The sequence below is a fragment of the Genypterus blacodes genome, unplaced genomic scaffold, assembly GCF_046128005.1.
Source record: "Genypterus blacodes isolate CSIRO-AG114 ecotype Tasmania unplaced genomic scaffold, CSIRO-AGI_Gbla_v1 ptg000141l_1, whole genome shotgun sequence".
Taxonomy (NCBI): domain Eukaryota; kingdom Metazoa; phylum Chordata; class Actinopteri; order Ophidiiformes; family Ophidiidae; genus Genypterus; species Genypterus blacodes.
The window spans coordinates 2,265,441-2,284,431 of NW_027466943.1; the positions used below are offsets into that span (position 1 = coordinate 2,265,441).

The following is an 18,991-nucleotide window of genomic DNA, read 5'->3' on the forward strand; positions in this document are numbered from 1 at the left end:
CATCATCATTGTCACACAGTGGCTCGTGTACTTCACTTCTCATGTGCATTCAATCTTCTCATATTATGCCCATGTGCAATACTCATTTTCTGATTGTATGCTTTCATATAAGATAAGATAAGATACAACTTTATTCTCCCGAGGGAAATTGCGTGTTCACAGAGGGAGTGAAACATGAGGGAGGAGGACCAGGTGAGGCCTGCTGCTCAGAGGGCCAAAATGCTTACTGCACCAGGTATTCCCAGGCGGTCTCCCATCCAAGTACTAACCTGGCCCGACGCTGCTTAGCTTCCGAGATCAGACGAGATCGGGTGTGTTCAGAGTGGTATGGCCGTAAACGAGGAGAGGAGCCACACAGAGGCTCTTTATAGGTGAGACGGACCCAGTTCAAGTCACCGTGTACACATGACTACACTCAAGTTCATGTATATCACAATTTACATGATGCCTTTGTGACATACCCCCCATTTAGTCTTTTCTTTGGTCCCTTTTCCATTAAGTTGTGGCCTTTTATTTTCTTTTGTTACGATGTTGTTGCATGTTTTGGCCAGAAGTGGCGCTGTAGTACTGGGATATAATGCAGTTGCATAACGGTGAGAGAGAGAAGAAGTAGCCACTGAGAACGGAAGGCGGGAGATGTAAATGGTGAAGAGAGCTGTATTGTGGAAACTTTGGATTAAACGAAAAACTTTTCCCAGCACGCCGTTGAGAGTATTACTTTCTTCAAGTGTGCAACACCTTCATCAGAAGAACACTAACATTTCAGATAAGATAAGATACAACTTTATTCTCCCGAGAGAAATTGCGTGTTGACAGAGGGAGTGAAACATGAGGGAGGAGGACCAGGTGAGGCCTGCTGCTCAGAGGGCCAAAATGCTTACGGCACCGGGTATTCCCAGGCGGTCTCCCATCCAAGTACTTACCTGGCCCGACGCTGATTAGCTTCCGAGATCAGACGAGATCGGGCGTGTTCAGAGTGTTATGGACGTAAACGAGGAGAGCAGCCACACAGAGGCTCTTTATAGGTGAGACAGACCCAGTTCATGTCACCGTGTACACATGACTACACTCAAGTTCATGTATATCACAATTTACATGATGCCTTCATCAGAAACACACATTTCTGGATAATGAAGTCTTACCTAATGAAACTGATGATCATCACATAGAACATAAAGAGGGACCACTAACATCTCTGACGCTCACTTTCATCATCATCATCTTCATCATCATCATCATCATCATCGTCACACAGTGGCTCGTGTACTTCACTTCTCATGTGCATTCAATCTTCTCATATTATGCCCATGTGCAATACTCATTTTCTGAATGTATGCTTTCATATAAGATAAGATAAGATACAACTTTATTCTCCCGAGGGACATTGGGTGTTGACAGAGGGAGGGAAACATGAGGGAGGAGGACCAGGTGAGGCCTGCTGCTCAGAGGGCCAAAATGCTTACGGCACCGGGTATTCCCAGGCGGTCTCCCATCCAAGTACTAACCTGGCCCGAAGCTGCTTAGCGTCCGAGATCAGACGAGATCGGGCGTGTTTTTTTTTTTCTCTTTTATTATCAAAAAAAGAAATATTTTTACAAATACATTTTACACAAGTAAATACAAGTCATTTCAAATCAAATCAAATTATTTCCAACAATCCATAACACCATTCATCACATCTTTTTTCTCTTTTTTTTTTCCTTCACCCATCACCCCTCACCCTTGACCTATTGACATTTGCACCCCACCCTGATTTCCATTCACAAATAGACAGTTATCTTCCAGCACCTTTTGTTTGAAATTCTTGTCCCCACCATCCCACAGCAGACTCACATTCCTTTTCATAAAGTTACAGAAAAATCTCCAGATGTTCACTTTTTTGTCCTCGAAATGTGAATAGTTTCTCCGAAGTCTGATGACATGTTTGGCATAACTCAGAATGTAATTGATAAGCCATTTGTTCACCCCTGCTTTCCTTTCCTTATACCCAAATAGAAAAAACCTCTCCCATTTTTCCTTTTCCGTGATTGTGACTCTACATTTTTGAAAGCATTGGTCCAGTTTCTCAAAAAACACTTTTAACTCCTTACATTCAAAAATAAAGTGCCTAAATGTCTCCACTTCCACCTCACATATATCACAAACCTTGCTGTTGAGTCTATTTATCTGGTTTAGCACCAAATTGACAAATATTCTATTGTGTCTGAGCCTGAAATTTGTATCAAAGCACTCTGATGAAATGAACTTCACATTTAGATCTGACCAAATGTGCTCCCTCTGAAGCCCATGGAACTGCCTTAGCCATACTTCCTCAGCTGCCGCTTTCTTCTTTTCCTTTCCCAAAAACACTCTATATAGTATCTTGGAGTTAACTGATCGTATGTCATGCTCTTTCCCTCCTTGGATGAGGGAGAAACTGACCAACTCCAGAGCCTTCTCTGCCCTCCTCCCCTTCACCAGCGCCACCCAACTACGAGGTAACCCCTCTAAAATTCTCTGGCATAGTCTTTTGATCTCTATTGGTCTCACTTTCCCTAATCTTCCCCTGACCTCCTGGATTACTTCCTCCTGCAGAAATCCACCACCTCTTTGGATAAAGTGCTTCACCTGATTTAAACCTAGTTCCTCCAAGTACCTCCCTGAAAAAACCTTCCCCTGACACCTTATTGCCGGATTTCTGAAAACTGGTTGGTGTAACACCTGCTCCGCAGTCTCACGTCTAAACTTTAAATCCCCCAGTAAAATATTCCACGCTTCAAGTATTTCCCCTGTAAATGCATTAACCTGTGCTCTTTCCCTTTGCTCCGTTTCCCTACATAGATTAAACACTCCTCTATTATCCCACCCCTGTAGGCAAGAGTCGAGGCACTTCTGCCACGCGTAAATCTTTGCGTTTCCCATAAATTTCCCTAACAGTCGAATCCGTGCACTAAGCTTTTTACTTTTCAGGTCCACCAATTTCAAACCGCCCTCCTTCTGCCCATTGATGAGCACCTTCCTGGCTATCAAATGCTGTTTTTTATTCCAGATGAAAGCACTCATCATGTCATTCAGCTTTCCTATTACCCTGTCCGGCATTTCACAGACTCTTAGCGCATACTGACACTTGGACAGGAGGAGGGCGTTAGTTACTATCACTTTACCCCTTAGATTCAATTTCCTCCCGGACCAGAAATCCAATCGCATTTTGATTTTTCCCTCTATTTCACCCCACGTTTGTTTTGTTGCTGCATCTCGATTCTTACCTACGTATACACCCAAAACCTTCACCATTTCATTTCTCTTTACAAAATTCCATTTATTTACACAATCGAAACCATCACCAAAGCCCATTAGCTCGGTTTTTTCCCCATTGATTTTGGCCCCAGATGCCCTCTCATAGCACTCTACATGCTGCAGCACCCTGTCTACACTCCTCTCATCCCTAACCGTAATACTTATGTCATCTGCGTACTGGTAGATTTTCGTGTCCGTTTTATCTTCCATTTCAATCCCCAAAATCCCTGGGTCCCTCCTAATGAGGGCAGACAAGGGTTCTGCCGCTATGGAGTATAACATAGCTGAAAGCGGGCATCCTTGCCTGATTGACCTCTCCAGAGCGAAGCTCTCAGTTAACCTCCCGTTTATTTTCACCCTACTGATGGCATTCCTATATATTAACCTAATCCATTTAGTGAAACCTTCCCCGAAACCCATCTTTTCCAGTGTTTTAAACAAAAAATCATGATCCACCCTATCAAACGCCTTCTCTAAATCAACCCCTATGTACAGCCCTCCCTTCTGATTCATTTTGTCAAAGATGTCCTGGATCGATAAGATGATGTCACTAATGACTCTCCCTACCACACCATAACACTGACAGGGATTCACCACTGTGCCTATCACCTCCTTCAATCTGTTTGCCAGGATTTTAGCCAGTATTTTATAATCTGTATTTAGCAGACTAATTGGCCTATAATTCCCCAAATCACCTTTGTCACCCTTATTCTTATACACCACTCGGATTAGCCCCGTGAAGAAGTCCCCAGATGCTTTCCCCTCCCGCTCCATGCATTGAAAGATTCTCAGGAGAATTGGCTTCATCACCTGTTTAAAGGTGATGTAAAATTCCCCCGATAACCCATCCAGCCCTGGACTTTTGTTCTTATTCAAACCATTTATTGCTCTTTCCAATTCTTCCTCTGTTATGTTTTTATCACAGTCTGCTCTGTCATCTTCCCCTAATTTTTTTTCTATCCCTTCAAAAACACTGTGGTCTGTAGAGTTTACCTCCATCTTTGAAAAAAGTGTTTTAAAATGTTTATGAGCCACCTCCAGCATTTCCTCTGTCTTCTCCATTGTCTTACCCTCTTCATTTTTCAGGTTTTGCAGATGAGCTTTCTTTTGCTGTCTTTTTTCAAGCCCTAAAAAGAAACTTGTATTCTTTTCCCCTTCTAAAATATCCTTCATCCTCGATCTGATAGCTGCCCCTCTGCTCCGTTTCTTCTCAAGCTCATCTAATTGTTTTCTCAGCATGAGATATTTTAGATTGTTGAAGTTTTCCTCTGCAATCGACCTTTCCAGCTCTTTATTAATCTGGTCTCTTAAACTATACTCAGTCCTTCTTTCCTTCTCCATTTTATTTTTACAATAGTTTATTGTCACTTTTTTGATGTGCAATTTCACCTCCTCCCACCACTCCCCCATATTTATACAACCCTCACCCTGCAGTTCTCTTTTTCTTTCTTTCAGTAGATTTTCAACTTTCTCCCTATATTTTCCATCCAGCAAAACACTGTTATTTAAACACCATAACCCTCCACCTTTGTGCTCTTTCTCCCCCAGCTCCACCCATAACCTTGCATGATCGCTAAACCCTGTGAACTCATACCAGCATTTTGAAATCTTTTTTTCCAGCCCAGATGCTAATAGACATAAGTCAATCCTGGACTGTTTAAGTTTCCCCAGAACCGTCTGTCGTCTGGAAAAGCCCCTTTCTCCCATATTGCGCACCCTCCACAGATCTACCAGGTTGAAATAGTCAAAAAGCTCATTTAGCGATTTCCTACTTATATCACTTTTGTATGTATTGTTGCTTGATATATCCAATCTCGTAAGTGCACAGTTAAAATCCCCCACTACACAAATGTTCCCTCCCAAATGCGGTTTTAGTTGATCAAAGAAAATTCCACGCTTGTTGTCCTCATTCGGTGCATAAATATTCAAAAGTTTGTAAAGCACATTCCTGTAAATAAATTCAATACCGATCACCCTTCCCTCATCATCCTTCACTATTTCCTTAACATTTTTGATCTTATCTCCTTTAGCAAAAATAGCGACTCTGGCTCGTCCATTTACACCGTTGTTTGCCCACACTTTTCCAGCCCATGTATCCCTCAGATAGCTTCTCCACTCCCTTGTCCACTTAGTCTCTTGTACACAGAGGATGTCAAAAGTATCCACCCTTAAAACATCTCGCATCTTGTTAATACATCTTAAGCCGTTTGTGTTTTGCGATAGTATTTTTAACATTGTAAATACATAGAGATAAATCAGGCCCATCATCTTTATGCTACAGTTCACGTCTTACTTTTTCCTCTTTTTGATCCCCTTGTCTTCAGCATCCATTGCAGTCTTCTCTTCCCCAGCTCCTGGCTGTTTCCGAGGTCCATATCAGACTCCGAGTTCCCCGACTCTTGAGACCCCGTCAAGCATATCTCTGAGTCTGATTCTGGGGGCCGCTGAAGTTGAACAATTTTCACCTTCCTCTCCTTTCTCTCCGATGTATTCACACTCTGCCCCTCTGCTGCGTCTCCATGTCCCGGCACCTCAGCTGTCGATCCTCTCACCTCCATTCCTTGCTCTCCGTCCGACTCCAGTATGTCTCTTCCTTTCTCCGCTTCCCCCTCCGCACGATCCTTCTCGGTCTCCTCCCTCTCAGAGATATTCTCTCTCGATTCTTCCTGCTCCTCACGTTGCTTTCCTCCCGTCCCTGGAGCATGATCAACGTCCTCACAAACACATCTGCTGCTCTCCTTTTTGCAGCTCTGGCATTTGTTCCCTCTGCCCATGCACTCCCTTGCATAGTGCCCCTGCTCTCCACATTTTCTACAAAGGAAATCTGGACAGTCCCTCAGGATATGACCAGTCTGTATGCACTGTCTGCACACTTTCACCTGTTTGTCGTGCAAAACTCTGAAGAACTCTGCTCCAAAAGCCATCTCAAACTTGGTCGAATATGGAAGTGATTGGACCGTCTCCGTGAATTTAACTTTCACGTATCTTGTTCCGTCAGCAATTCTAGTTCCCGGCCACATTCTCCTGATGATCGGGGATACTGCACTCACTCCCCAGCTGTTCAGCTTGCCCAGAATGACGCTGTCCGTGATATACGCCGGCAGCCCCAGAAACGAGACCACCAGCTCATCATTACATAACTCCTTGGACATGATCGCGGTCTGTCCAATTTTTATGCCGTCCAATAGTCTTTCTTTCCCCTTCGGGTGATTCATTGTGATATGTCATATTTATTTCTGCCCGTGTACCGGCAGGCGATGATTTTCCCACAAGTGTCTTGTATTGCCTGGATCAGCTCCATTGCGGTCACTTTATCTTCTCCAATCAGCTCCAGCGCGAGCGTTAAATTTTGCTGAAACTCTTCAGCTTTATCCTTAATAATCCGTATCTCTTCCTCTCTGATGATTTCTCTCTCCTGCCCTCTTCCTCCTTCCGCATTTTCGGCTACGTCAGGAGCTGTCACCGCACGTGTGTCCTCCATTTCTCCCGTCATATTCTGACCGTCCACGGTCCTGTACGCCCGATCGTCTTTCACCATCAGCTCGCTTGCCTCGGCCGTCCGGTCCGGGCCCGGTGCAGCGACTCTGGCTCCCTTTCCTCTGGTTCTCACCATACTTGGAGCACAGTATAAACTATTTTCCATCAGGAAAACACAAACCAAACAAACAATTAACTTAAAGTGTCCCCCAGACAGTCAAAACTGCTGGGGTGGCTCCAAAAACCGAGCTATCAAAGAAATGAAAAATCTGGGCTTAAAGAAACGCCACAGTTCAAACTCAAAATCAAAATTGCCGCACAGGATCAGTCAAAATACACGCACGCCTGGAGCTCACACACATTCCTCCTCTTACTTCCGTGTTCAGAGTGGTATGGCCGTAAACGAGAAGAGCAGCCACACAGAGGCTCTTTATAGGTGAGACAGACCCAGTTCAAGTCACCGTGTACACATGACTACACTCAAGTTCATGTATATCACAATTTACATGATGCCTTCATCAGAAGAACACTAACATTTCAAATAAGATAAGATACAACTTTATTCTCCCGAGGGAAATTGCGTGTTGACAGAGGGAGTGAAACATGAGGGAGGAGGACCAGGTGAGGCCTGCTGCTCAGAGGGCCAAAATGCTTACGGCACCGGGTATTCCCAGGCGGTCTCCCATCCAAGTACTAACCTGGCCCGACGCTGATTAGCTTCCGAGATCAGACGAGATCGGGCGTGTTCAGAGTGGTATGGCCGTAAACGAGGAGAGCAGCCACACAGAGGCTCTTTATAGGTGAGACAGACCCAGTTCAAGTCACCGTGTACACATGACTACACTCAAGTTCATGTATATCACAATTTACATGATGCCTTCATCAGAAACACACATTTCTGGATAATGAAGTCTTACCTAATGAAACTGATAATCATCACATGGAACATTAAGAGGGACCACTAACATCTCTGACGCTCACTTTCATCATCATCATCATCATCATCATCATCATCATCATCGTCACACAGTGGCTCATGTACTTCACTTCTCATGTGCATTCAATCTTCTCATATTATGCCCATGTGCAATACTCATTTTCTGAATGTATGCTTTCATATAAGATAAGATAAGATACAACTTTATTCTCCCGAGGGAACTTGCGTGTTCACAGAGGGAGTGAAACATGAGGGAGGAGGACCAGGTGAGGCCTGCTGCTCAGAGGGCCAAAATGCTTACGGCACCGGGTATTCCCAGGCAGTCTCCCATCCAAGTACTAACCTGGCCCGACGCTGCTTAGCTTCCGAGATCAGACGAGATCAGGCGTGTTCAGAGTGGTATGGCCGTAAACGAGGAGAGCAGCCACACAGAGGCTCTTTATAGGTGAGACAGACCCAGTTCAAGTCACCGTGTACACATGACTACACTCAAGTTCATGTATATCACAATTTACATGATGCCTTCATCAGAAACACACATTTCTGGATAATGAAGTCTTACCTAATGAAACTGATAATCATCACATAGAACATAAAGAGGGACCACTAACATCTCTGACGCTCACTTTCATCATCATCATCATCATCATCATCATCATCACACAGTGGCTCGTGTACTTCACTTCTCATGTGCATTCAATCTTCTCATATTATGCCCATGTGCAATACTCATTTTCTGAATGTATGCTTTCATATAAGATAAGATAAGATACAACTTTATTCTCCCGAGGGACATTGGGTGTTGACAGAGGGAGTGAAACATGAGGGGGGAGGACCAGGTGAGGCCTGCTGCTCAGAGGGCCAAAATGCTTACGGCACCGGGTATTCCCAGGCGGTCTCCCATCCAAGTACTAACCTGGCCCGACGCTGATTAGCTTCCGAGATCAGACGAGATCAGGCGTGTTCAGAGTGGTATGGCCGTAAACGAGGAGAGCAGCCACACAGAGGCTCTTTTTTAGGTGAGACAGACCCAGTTCAAGTCACCGTGTACACATGACTACACTCAAGTTCATGTATATCACAATTTACATGATGCCTTCATCAGAAACACATATTTCTGGATAATGAAGTCTTACCTAATGAAACTGATAATCATCACATGGAACATACAGAGGGACCACTAACATCTCTGACGCTCACTTTCATCATCATCATCATCATCATCATCATCATCATCATCATCATCATCGTCACACAGTGGCTCATGTACTTCACTTCTCATGTGCATTCAATCTTCTCATATTATGCCCATGTGCAATACTCATTTTCTGAATGTATGCTTTCATATAAGATAAGATAAGATACAACTTTATTCCTCCAAGGGAACTTGCGTGTTCACAGAGTGAGTGAAACATGAGGGAGGAGGACCAGGTGAGGCCTGCTGCTCAGAGGGCCAAAATGCTTACGGCACCGGGTATTCCCAGGCGGTCTCCCATCCAAGTACTAACCTGGCCCGACGCTGCTTAGCTTCCGAGATCAGACGAGATCAGGCGTGTTCAGAGTGGTATGGCCGTTAACGAGGAGAGCAGCCACACAGAGGCTCTTTATAGGTGAGACAGACCCAGTTCAAGTCACCGTGTACACATGACTACACTCAAGTTCATGTATATCACAATTTACATGATGCCTTCATCAGAAACACACATTTCTGGATAATGAAGTCTTACCTAATGAAACTGATAATCATCACATAGAACATAAAGAGGGACCACTAACATCTCTGACGCTCACTTTCATCATCATCATCATCATCATCATCATCGTCACACAGTGGCTCGTGTACTTCACTTCTCATGTGCATTCAATCTTCTCATATTATGCCCATGTGCAATACTCATTTTCTGAATGTATGCTTTCATATAAGATAAGATAAGATACAACTTTATTCCTCCAAGGGAACTTGCGTGTTCACAGAGTGAGTGAAAGATGAGGGAGGAGGACCAGGTGAGGCCTGCTGCTCAGAGGGCCAAAATGCTTACGGCACCGGGTATTCCCATGCGGTCTCCCATCCAAGTACTAACCTGGCCCGACGCTGCTTAGCTTCTGAGATCAGACGAGATCGGGCGTGTTCAGAGTGGTATGGCCGTAAACTAGGAGAGCAGCCACACAGAGGCTCTTTATAGGTGAGACGGACCCAGTTCAAGTCACCGTGTACGCATGACTACACTCAAGTTCATGTATATCACAATTTACATGATGCCTTCATCAGAAGAACACTAACATTTCAGATAAGGTAAGATACAACTTTATTCTCCCGAGGGAAATTGCGTGTTCACAGAGGGAGTGAAACATGAGGGAGGAGGACCATGAGAGGCCTGCTGCTCAGAGGGCCAAAATGCTAACGGCACCGGGTATTCCCAGGCGGTCTCCCATCCAAGTACTAACCTGGCCCGACGCTGATTAGGTTCCGAGATCAGAGGAGATCGGGCGTGTTCAGAGTGGTATGGCCGTAAACGAGGAGAGCAGCCACACAGAGGCTCTTTATAGGTGAGACAGACCCAGTTCAAGTCACCGTGTACACATGACTACACTCAAGTTCATGTATATCACAATTTACATGATGCCTTCATCAGAAACACACATTTCTGGATAATGAAGTCTTACCTAATGAAACTGATAATCATCACATAGAACATACAGAGGGACCACTTACATCTCTGACGCTCACTTTCATCCTCATCATCATCATTGTCACACAGTGGCTCGTGTTCTTCACTTCTCATGTGCATTCAATCTTCTCATATTATGCCCATGTGCAATACTCATTTTCTGAATGTATGCTTTCATATAAGATAAGATAAGATACAACTTTCTTCTCCCGACGGAAATTGCGTGTTTGCAGAGGGAGTGAAACATGAGGGAGGAGGACCAGGTGAGGCCTGCTGCTCAGAGGGCCAAAATGCTAACGGCACCGGGTATTCCCAGGCGGTCTCCCATCCAAGTACAAACCTGGCCCAACGCTGCTTAGCTTCTGAGATCAGATGAGATCGGGCGTGTTCAGAGTGGTATGGCCGTAAACGAGGAGAGCAGCCACACAGAGGCTCTTTATAGGTGAGACAGACCCAGTTCAAGTCACCGTGTACACATGACTACACTCAAGTTCATGTATATCACAATTTACATGATGCCTTCATCAGAAACACACATTTCTGGATAATGAAGTTTTACCTAATGAAACTGATAATCATCACATAGAACATAAAGAGGGACCACTAACATCTCTGACGCTCACTTTCATCATCATCATCATCATCATCATCATCGTCACACAGTGGCTCGTGTACTTCACTTCTCATGTGCATTCAATCTTCTCATATTATGCCCATGTGCAATACTCATTTTCTGAATGTATGCTTTCATATAAGATAAGATAAGATACAACTTTATTCCTCCAAGGGAACTTGCGTGTTCACAGAGTGAGTGAAAGATGAGGGAGGAGGACCAGGTGAGGCCTGCTGCTCAGAGGGCCAAAATGCTTACGGCACCGGGTATTCCCATGCGGTCTCCCATCCAAGTACTAACCTGGCCCGACGCTGCTTAGCTTCTGAGATCAGACGAGATCGGGCGTGTTCAGAGTGGTATGGCCGCAAACTAGGAGAGCAGCCACACAGAGGCTCTTTATAGGTGAGACAGACCCAGTTCAAGTCACCGTGTACGCATGACTACACTCAAGTTCATGTATATCACAATTTACATGATGCCTTCATCAGAAGAACACTAACATTTCAGATAAGGTAAGATACAACTTTATTCTCCCGAGGGAAATTGCGTGTTCACAGAGGGAGTGAAACATGAGGGAGGAGGACCATGAGAGGCCTGCTGCTCAGAGGGCCAAAATGCTAACGGCACCGGGTATTCCCAGGCGGTCTCCCATCCAAGTACTAACCTGGCCCGACGCTGATTAGGTTCCGAGATCAGAGGAGATCGGGCGTGTTCAGAGTGGTATGGCCGTAAACGAGGAGAGCAGCCACACAGAGGCTCTTTATAGGTGAGACAGACCCAGTTCAAGTCACCGTGTACACATGACTACACTCAAGTTCATGTATATCACAATTTACATGATGCCTTCATCAGAAACACACATTTCTGGATAATGAAGTCTTACCTAATGAAACTGATAATCATCACATAGAACATACAGAGGGACCACTTACATCTCTGACGCTCACTTTCATCCTCATCATCATCATTGTCACACAGTGGCTCGTGTTCTTCACTTCTCATGTGCATTCAATCTTCTCATATTATGCCCATGTGCAATACTCATTTTCTGAATGTATGCTTTCATATAAGATAAGATAAGATACAACTTTATTCTCCCGACGGAAATTGCGTGTTTGCAGAGGGAGTGAAACATGAGGGAGGAGGACCAGGTGAGGCCTGCTGCTCAGAGGGCCAAAATGCTAACGGCACCGGGTATTCCCAGGCGGTCTCCCATCCAAGTACAAACCTGGCCCAACGCTGCTTAGCTTCTGAGATCAGATGAGATCGGGCCTGTTCAGAGTGGTATGGCCGTAAAATAGGAGAGCAGCCACACAGAGGCTCTTTATAGGTGAGACAGACCCAGTTCAAGTCACCGTGTACACATGACTACACTCAAGTTCATGTATATCACAATTTACATGATGCCTTCATCAGAAGAACACAGAAGCCTCTATCTCCTTCCTTGTCACAGATATGGGCTTTTAAAGTTTTCTCCAGTTTCAAAAATCGATGACCTGGGGGTCAACTTTTTTCCCAAATTTTCAATATTCCCCAATTTGTCCAAAATTTACACACATTGATGGCATTTCTGTCTGGATGCTGCGTCTGAAATTGTAGCTCTCTATCTCCTTCCTTGTCACAGATATGGGCTTTAAAAGTTTCTCCAGTTTCAAAAATCAATGACCCGCGGGTCAACATTTTTAGAAAATTTTCAATATTCCCCAATTTGCCCCAAATTTACACACATTGATGGCATTTCTGTCTGGATGCTGCGTCTGAAATTGTAGCTCTCTATCTCCTTCCTTGTCACAGATATGGGCTTTTCAAGTTTTCTCTAGTTTCAAGAATCGATGAGCCGCGGGTCAACATATTTGAAAATTTTCAATATTCCCCAATTTGCCCCAAATTTACACACATTGATGGCATTTCTGTCTGGATGCTGCGTCTGAAATTTTAGCTCTCTATCTCCTTCCTTGTCACAGACATGGGCTTTTCAAGTTTTCTCTAGTTACAAGAATCGATGACCCGCGGGTCAACTTTTTTCCAAAATTTTCAATATTCCCCAATTTGCCCCAAATTTACACAAATTGATGGCATTTCTGTCTGGATGCTGTGTCTGAAATTTTAGCTCTCTATCTCCTTCCTTGTCACAGATATGGGCTTTTCAAGTTTTCTCTAGTTTCAAGAATCGATGACCCGCGGGTCAACATTTTTAGAAAATTTTCAATATTCCCCAATTTGCCCCAAATTTACACAAATTGATGGCATTTCTGTCTGGATGCTGCGTCTGAAATTTTAGCTCTCTATCTCCTTCCTTGTCACAGATATGGGCTTTTAAAGTTTTCTCCAGTTTCAAAAATCGATGACCCGCGGGTCAACATTTTTAGAAAATTTTCAATATTCCCCAATTTGCCCCAAATTTACACACATTGATGGCATTTCTGCCTGGATGCTGCGTCTGAAATTTTAGCTCTCTATCTCCTTCCTTGTCACAGACATGGGCTTTTCAAGTTTTCTCTAGTTACAAGAATCGATGACCCGCGGGTCAACTTCTTTCCAAAATTTTCAATATTCCCCAATTTGCCCCAAATTTACACAAATTGATGGCATTTCTGTCTGGATGCAACGTCTGAAATTTTAGCTCTCTATCTCCTTCCTTGTCACAGATATGGGCTTTTCAAGTTTTCTCCAGTTTCAAAAATTGATGACCCGGGACGAACTTTTTTCCAAAATTTTCAATATTCCCCAATTTGCCCCAAATTTACACAAATTGATGGCATTTCTGTCTGGGTGCTGCGTCTGAAATTTTAGCTCTCTATCTCCTTCCTTGTCACATACATGGGCTTTTCAAGTTTTCTCTAGTTACAAGAATCGATGACCCGCGGGTAAACATTTTTAGAAAATTTTCAATATTCCCCAATTTGTCCCAAATTTACACAAATTGATGGCATTTCTGTCTGGATGCTGCGTCTGAAATTTTAGCTCTCTATCTCCTTCCTTGTCACAGATATGGGCTTTTCAAGTTTTCTCCAGTTTCAAAAATCGATGACCCGCGGGTAAACATTTTTAGAAAATTTTCAATATTCCCCAATTTGTCCCAAATTTACACAAATTGATGGCATTTCTGTCTGGATGCTGCGTCTGAAATTTTAGCTCTCTATCTCCTTCCTTGTCACAGATATGGGCTTTTCAAGTTTTCTCCAGTTTCAAAAATCGATGACCCGGGGGTCAACATTTTTCCAAAATTTTCAATATTCCCCAATTTGCCCCAAATTTACACAAATTGATGGCATTTCTTCCTGGATGCTGCGTCTGAAATTTTAGCTCTCTATCTCCTTCCTTGTCACAGATATGGGCTTTTCAAGTTTTCTCTAGTTACAAGAATCGATGACCCCCGGGTCAACATTTTTAGAAAATTTTCAATATTCCCCAATAAGTCCCAAATTTACACACATTGATGGCATTTCTGCCTGGATGCTGCGTCTAAAATTGTAGCTCTCTATCTCCTTCCTTGTCACAGACATGGGCTTTTCAAGTTTTCTCCAGTTTCAAAAATCGATGACCCGGGGGTCAACATTTTTCCAAAATTTTCAATATTCCCCAATTTGCCCCAAATTTACACAAATTGATGGCATTTCTTCCTGGATGCTGCGTCTGAAATTTTAGCTCTCTATCTCCTTCCTTGTCACAGATATGGGCTTTTCAAGTTTTCTCCAGTTTCAAAAATTGATGACCCGGGGGTCAACTTTTTTCGAAAATTTTCAATATTCCCCAATTTGCCCCAAATTTACACAAATTGATGGCATTTCTGTCTGGGTGCTGCGTCTGAAATTTTAGCTCTCTATCTCCTTCCTTGTCACATACATGGGCTTTTCAAGTTTTCTCTAGTTACAAGAATCGATGACCCGCGGGTAAACATTTTTAGAAAATTTTCAATATTCCCCAATTTGTCCCAAATTTACACAAATTGATGGCATTTCTGTCTGGATGCTGCGTCTGAAATTTTAGCTCTCTATCTCCTTCCTTGTCACAGATATGGGCTTTTCAAGTTTTCTCCAGTTTCAAAAATCGATGACCCGGGGGTCAACATTTTTCCAAAATTTTCAATATTCCCCAATTTGCCCCAAATTTACACAAATTGATGGCATTTCTTCCTGGATGCTGCGTCTGAAATTTTAGCTCTCTATCTCCTTCCTTGTCACAGATATGGGCTTTTCAAGTTTTCTCTAGTTACAAGAATCGATGACCCCCGGGTCAACATTTTTAGAAAATTTTCAATATTCCCCAATAAGTCCCAAATTTACACACATTGATGGCATTTCTGCCTGGATGCTGCGTCTAAAATTGTAGCTCTCTATCTCCTTCCTTGTCACAGACATGGGCTTTTCAAGTTTTCTCCAGTTTCAAAAATTGATGACCCGGGGGTCAACTTTTTTCGAAAATTTTCAATATTCCCCAATTTGCCCCAAATTTACACACATTGATGGCATTTCTGTCTGGGTGCTGCGTCTGAAATTTTAGCTCTCTATCTCCTTCCTTGTCACAGATATGGGCTTTTCAAGTTTTCTCTAGTTACAAGAATCGATGACCCGCGGGTCAACATTTTTAGAAAATTTTCAATATTCCCCAATAAGTCCCAAATTTACACACATTGATGGCATTTCTGCCTGGATGCTGCGTCTAAAATTGTAGCTCTCTATCTCCTTCCTTGTCACAGACATGGGCTTTTCAAGTTTTCTCTATTTACAAGAATCGATGACCCGCGGGTCAACTTTTTTCCAAAATTTTCAATATTCCCCAATTTGCCCCAAATTTACACAAATTGATGGCATTTGTGTCTGGATGCTGCGTCTGAAATTTTAGCTCTCTATCTCCTTCCTTGTCACAGATATGGGCTTTTCAAGTTTTCTCTAGTTTCAAGAATCGATGACCCGCGGGTCAACATTTTTAGAAAATTTTCAATATTCCCCAATTTGCCCCAAATTTACACAAATTGATGGCATTTCTGTCTGGATGCAACGTCTGAAATTGTAGCTCTCTATCTCCTTCCTTGTCACAGATATGGGCTTTTAAAGTTTTCTCCAGTTTCAAAAATCGATGACCCGCGGGTCAACATTTTTAGAAAATTTTCAATATTCCCCAATTTGCCCCAAATTTACACACATTGATGGCATTTCTGCCTGGATGCTGCGTCTGAAATTTTAGCTCTCTATCTCCTTCCTTGTCACAGATATGGGCTTTTCAAGTTTTCTCTAGTTACAAGAATCGATGACCCGCGGGTCAACATTTTTAGAAAATTTTCAATATTCCCCAATAAGTCCCAAATTTACACACATTGATGGCATTTCTGCCTGGATGCTGCCTCTAAAATTGTAGCTCTCTATCTCCTTCCTTGTCACAGACATGGGCTTTTCAAGTTTTCTCCAGTTTCAAAAATTGATGACCCGGGGGTCAACTTTTTTCCAAAATTTTCAATATTCCCCAATTTGCCCCAAATTTACACACATTGATGGCATTTCTGTCTGGGTGCTGCTTCTGAAATTTTAGCTCTCTATCTCCTTCCTTGTCACAGATATGGGCTTTTCAAGTTTTCTCTAGTTACAAGAATCGATGACCCGCGGGTCAACATTTTTAGAAAATTTTCAATATTCCCCAATAAGTCCCAAATTTACACACATTGATGGCATTTCTGCCTGGATGCTGCGTCTAAAATTGTAGCTCTCTATCTCCTTCCTTGTCACAGACATGGGCTTTTCAAGTTTTCTCTAGTTACAAGAATCGATGACCCGCGGGTCAACTTTTTTCCAAAATTTTCAATATTCCCCAATTTGCCCCAAATTTACAGAAATTGATGGCATTTCTGTCTGGATGCTGCGTCTGAAATTTTAGCTCTCTATCTCCTTCCTTGTCACAGATATGGGCTTTTCAAGTTTTCTCTAGTTTCAAGAATCGATGACCCGCGGGTCAACATTTTTAGAAAATTTTCAATATTCCCCAATTTGCCCCAAATTTACACAAATTGATGGCATTTCTGTCTGGATGCAACGTCTGAAATTGTAGCTCTCTATCTCCTTCCTTGTCACAGATATGGGCTTTTAAAGTTTTCTCCAGTTTCAAAAATCGATGACCCGCGGGTCAACATTTTTAGAAAATTTTCAATATTCCCCAATTTGCCCCAAATTTACACACATTGATGGCATTTCTGCCTGGATGCTGCGTCTGAAATTTTAGCTCTCTATCTCCTTCCTTGTCACAGATATGGGCTTTTCAAGTTTTCTCTAGTTACAAGAATCGATGACCCGCGGGTCAACATTTTTAGAAAATTTTCAATATTCCCCAATAAGTCCCAAATTTACACACATTGATGGCATTTCTGCCTGGATGCTGCGTCTGAAATTGTAGCTCTCTATCTCCTTCCTTGTCACAGACATGGGCTTTTCAAGTTTTCTCTAGCTACAAGAATCGATGACCCGCGGGTCAACTTTTTTCCAAAATTTTCAATATTCCCCAATTTGCCCCAAATTTACACAAATTGATGGCATTTCTGTCTGGATGCTGCGTCTGAAATTGTAGCTCTCTATCTCCTTCCTTGTCACAGACATGGGCTTTTCAAGTTTTCTCTAGCTACAAGAATCGATGACCCGCGGGTCAACTTTTTTCCAAAATTTTCAATATTCCCCAATTTGCCCCAAATTTACACAAATTGATGGCATTTCTGTCTGGATGCTGCGTCTGAAATTGTAGCTCTCTATCTCCTTCCTTGTCACAGATATGGGCTTTTCAAGTTTTCTCTAGTTTCAAGAATCGATGACCCACGGGTCAACATTTTTAGAAAATTTTCAATATTCCCCAATTTGCCCCAAATTTACACACATTGATGGCATTTCTGCCTGGATGCTGCGTCTGAAATTTTAGCTCTCTATCTCCTTCCTTGTCACAGATATGGGCTTTTCAAGTTTTCTCTAGTTACAAGAATCGATGACCCGCGGTTCAACATTTTTAGAAAATTTTCAATATTCCCCAATAAGTCCCAAATTTACACACATTGATGGCATTTCTGCCTGGATGCTGCGTCTGAAATTGTAGCTCTCTATCTCCTTCCTTGTCACAGACATGGGCTTTTCAAGTTTTCTCTAGTTACAAGAATCGATGACCCGCGGGTCAACTTTTTTCCAAAATTTTCAATATTCCCCAATTTGCCCCAAATTTACACAAATTGATGGCATTTCTGTCTGGATGCTGCGTCTGAAATTTTAGCTCTCTATCTCCTTCCTTGTCACAGATATAGGCTTTTCAAGTTTTCTCTAGTTTCAAGAATCGATGACCCGCGGGTCAACATTTTTAGAAAATTTTCAATATTCCCCAATTTGCCCCAAATTTACACAAATTGATGGCATTTCTGTCTGGATGCAACGTCTGAAATTTTAGCTCTCTATCTCCTTCCTTGTCACAGATATGGGCTTTTCAAGTTTTCTCTAGTTTCAAGAATCGATAACCCGCGGGTCAACATCTTTAGAAAATTTTCAATATTCCCCAATTTGCCCCAAATTTACACACATTGATGGCATTTCTGCCTGGATGCTGCCTCTAAAATTGTAGCTCTCTATCTCCTTCCTTGTCACAGACATGGGCTTTTCAAGTTTTCTCTAGTTACAAGAATCGATGACCCGCAGGTCAACTTTTTTCCAAAATTTTCAATATTCCCCAATTTGCCCCAAATTTACACAAATTGATGGCATTTCTGTCTGGATGCTGCGTCTGAAATTGTAGCTCTCTATCTCCTTCCTTGTCACAGACATGGGCTTTTCAAGTTTTCTCTAGCTACAAGAATCGATGACCCGCGGGTCAACTTTTTTCCAAAATTTTCAATATTCCCCAATTTGCCCCAAATTTACACACATTGATGGCATTTCTGCCTGGATGCTGCGTCTGAAATTGTAGCTCTCTATCTCCTTCCTTGTCACAGACATGGGCTTTTCAAGTTTTCTCTAGTTACAAGAATCGATGACCCGCGGGTCAACTTTTTTCCAAAATTTT

The 18,991-nt window shown here is 42.8% G+C and overlaps 8 non-coding genes and 4 pseudogenes across 8 annotated transcripts; all 12 read right to left on the reverse strand.

Moving 5' to 3' along the window:
- Positions 1-220: 220 nt before the first annotated feature.
- Positions 221-339, reverse strand: LOC143012170 (5S ribosomal RNA). Its single transcript, XR_012965008.1, has one exon. It is a non-coding gene; the product is annotated as a 5S ribosomal RNA (ribosomal RNA).
- Positions 340-874: 535 nt separating this feature from the next.
- On the reverse strand, positions 875-993 carry LOC143012184 (5S ribosomal RNA; annotated as a pseudogene).
- Positions 994-7,402: 6,409 nt separating this feature from the next.
- On the reverse strand, positions 7,403-7,521 carry LOC143012193 (5S ribosomal RNA). The gene has a single exon (XR_012965019.1). It is a non-coding gene; the product is annotated as a 5S ribosomal RNA (ribosomal RNA).
- A 463-nt stretch (positions 7,522-7,984) lies between these two features.
- On the reverse strand, positions 7,985-8,103 carry LOC143012153 (5S ribosomal RNA). Its single transcript, XR_012964992.1, has one exon. It is a non-coding gene; the product is annotated as a 5S ribosomal RNA (ribosomal RNA).
- A 454-nt stretch (positions 8,104-8,557) lies between these two features.
- Positions 8,558-8,676, reverse strand: LOC143012154 (5S ribosomal RNA). The gene has a single exon (XR_012964993.1). It is a non-coding gene; the product is annotated as a 5S ribosomal RNA (ribosomal RNA).
- Positions 8,677-9,149: 473 nt separating this feature from the next.
- LOC143012149 (5S ribosomal RNA) lies at positions 9,150-9,268 on the reverse strand. The gene has a single exon (XR_012964989.1). It is a non-coding gene; the product is annotated as a 5S ribosomal RNA (ribosomal RNA).
- Positions 9,269-9,722: 454 nt separating this feature from the next.
- On the reverse strand, positions 9,723-9,841 carry LOC143012150 (5S ribosomal RNA). The gene has a single exon (XR_012964990.1). It is a non-coding gene; the product is annotated as a 5S ribosomal RNA (ribosomal RNA).
- Positions 9,842-10,086: 245 nt separating this feature from the next.
- Positions 10,087-10,205, reverse strand: LOC143012181 (5S ribosomal RNA; annotated as a pseudogene).
- Positions 10,206-10,650: 445 nt separating this feature from the next.
- On the reverse strand, positions 10,651-10,769 carry LOC143012160 (5S ribosomal RNA). Its single transcript, XR_012964999.1, has one exon. It is a non-coding gene; the product is annotated as a 5S ribosomal RNA (ribosomal RNA).
- A 454-nt stretch (positions 10,770-11,223) lies between these two features.
- Positions 11,224-11,342, reverse strand: LOC143012157 (5S ribosomal RNA). The gene has a single exon (XR_012964996.1). It is a non-coding gene; the product is annotated as a 5S ribosomal RNA (ribosomal RNA).
- Positions 11,343-11,587: 245 nt separating this feature from the next.
- LOC143012183 (5S ribosomal RNA) lies at positions 11,588-11,706 on the reverse strand (annotated as a pseudogene).
- Positions 11,707-12,151: 445 nt separating this feature from the next.
- Positions 12,152-12,270, reverse strand: LOC143012190 (5S ribosomal RNA; annotated as a pseudogene).
- Positions 12,271-18,991: the final 6,721 nt, after the last annotated feature.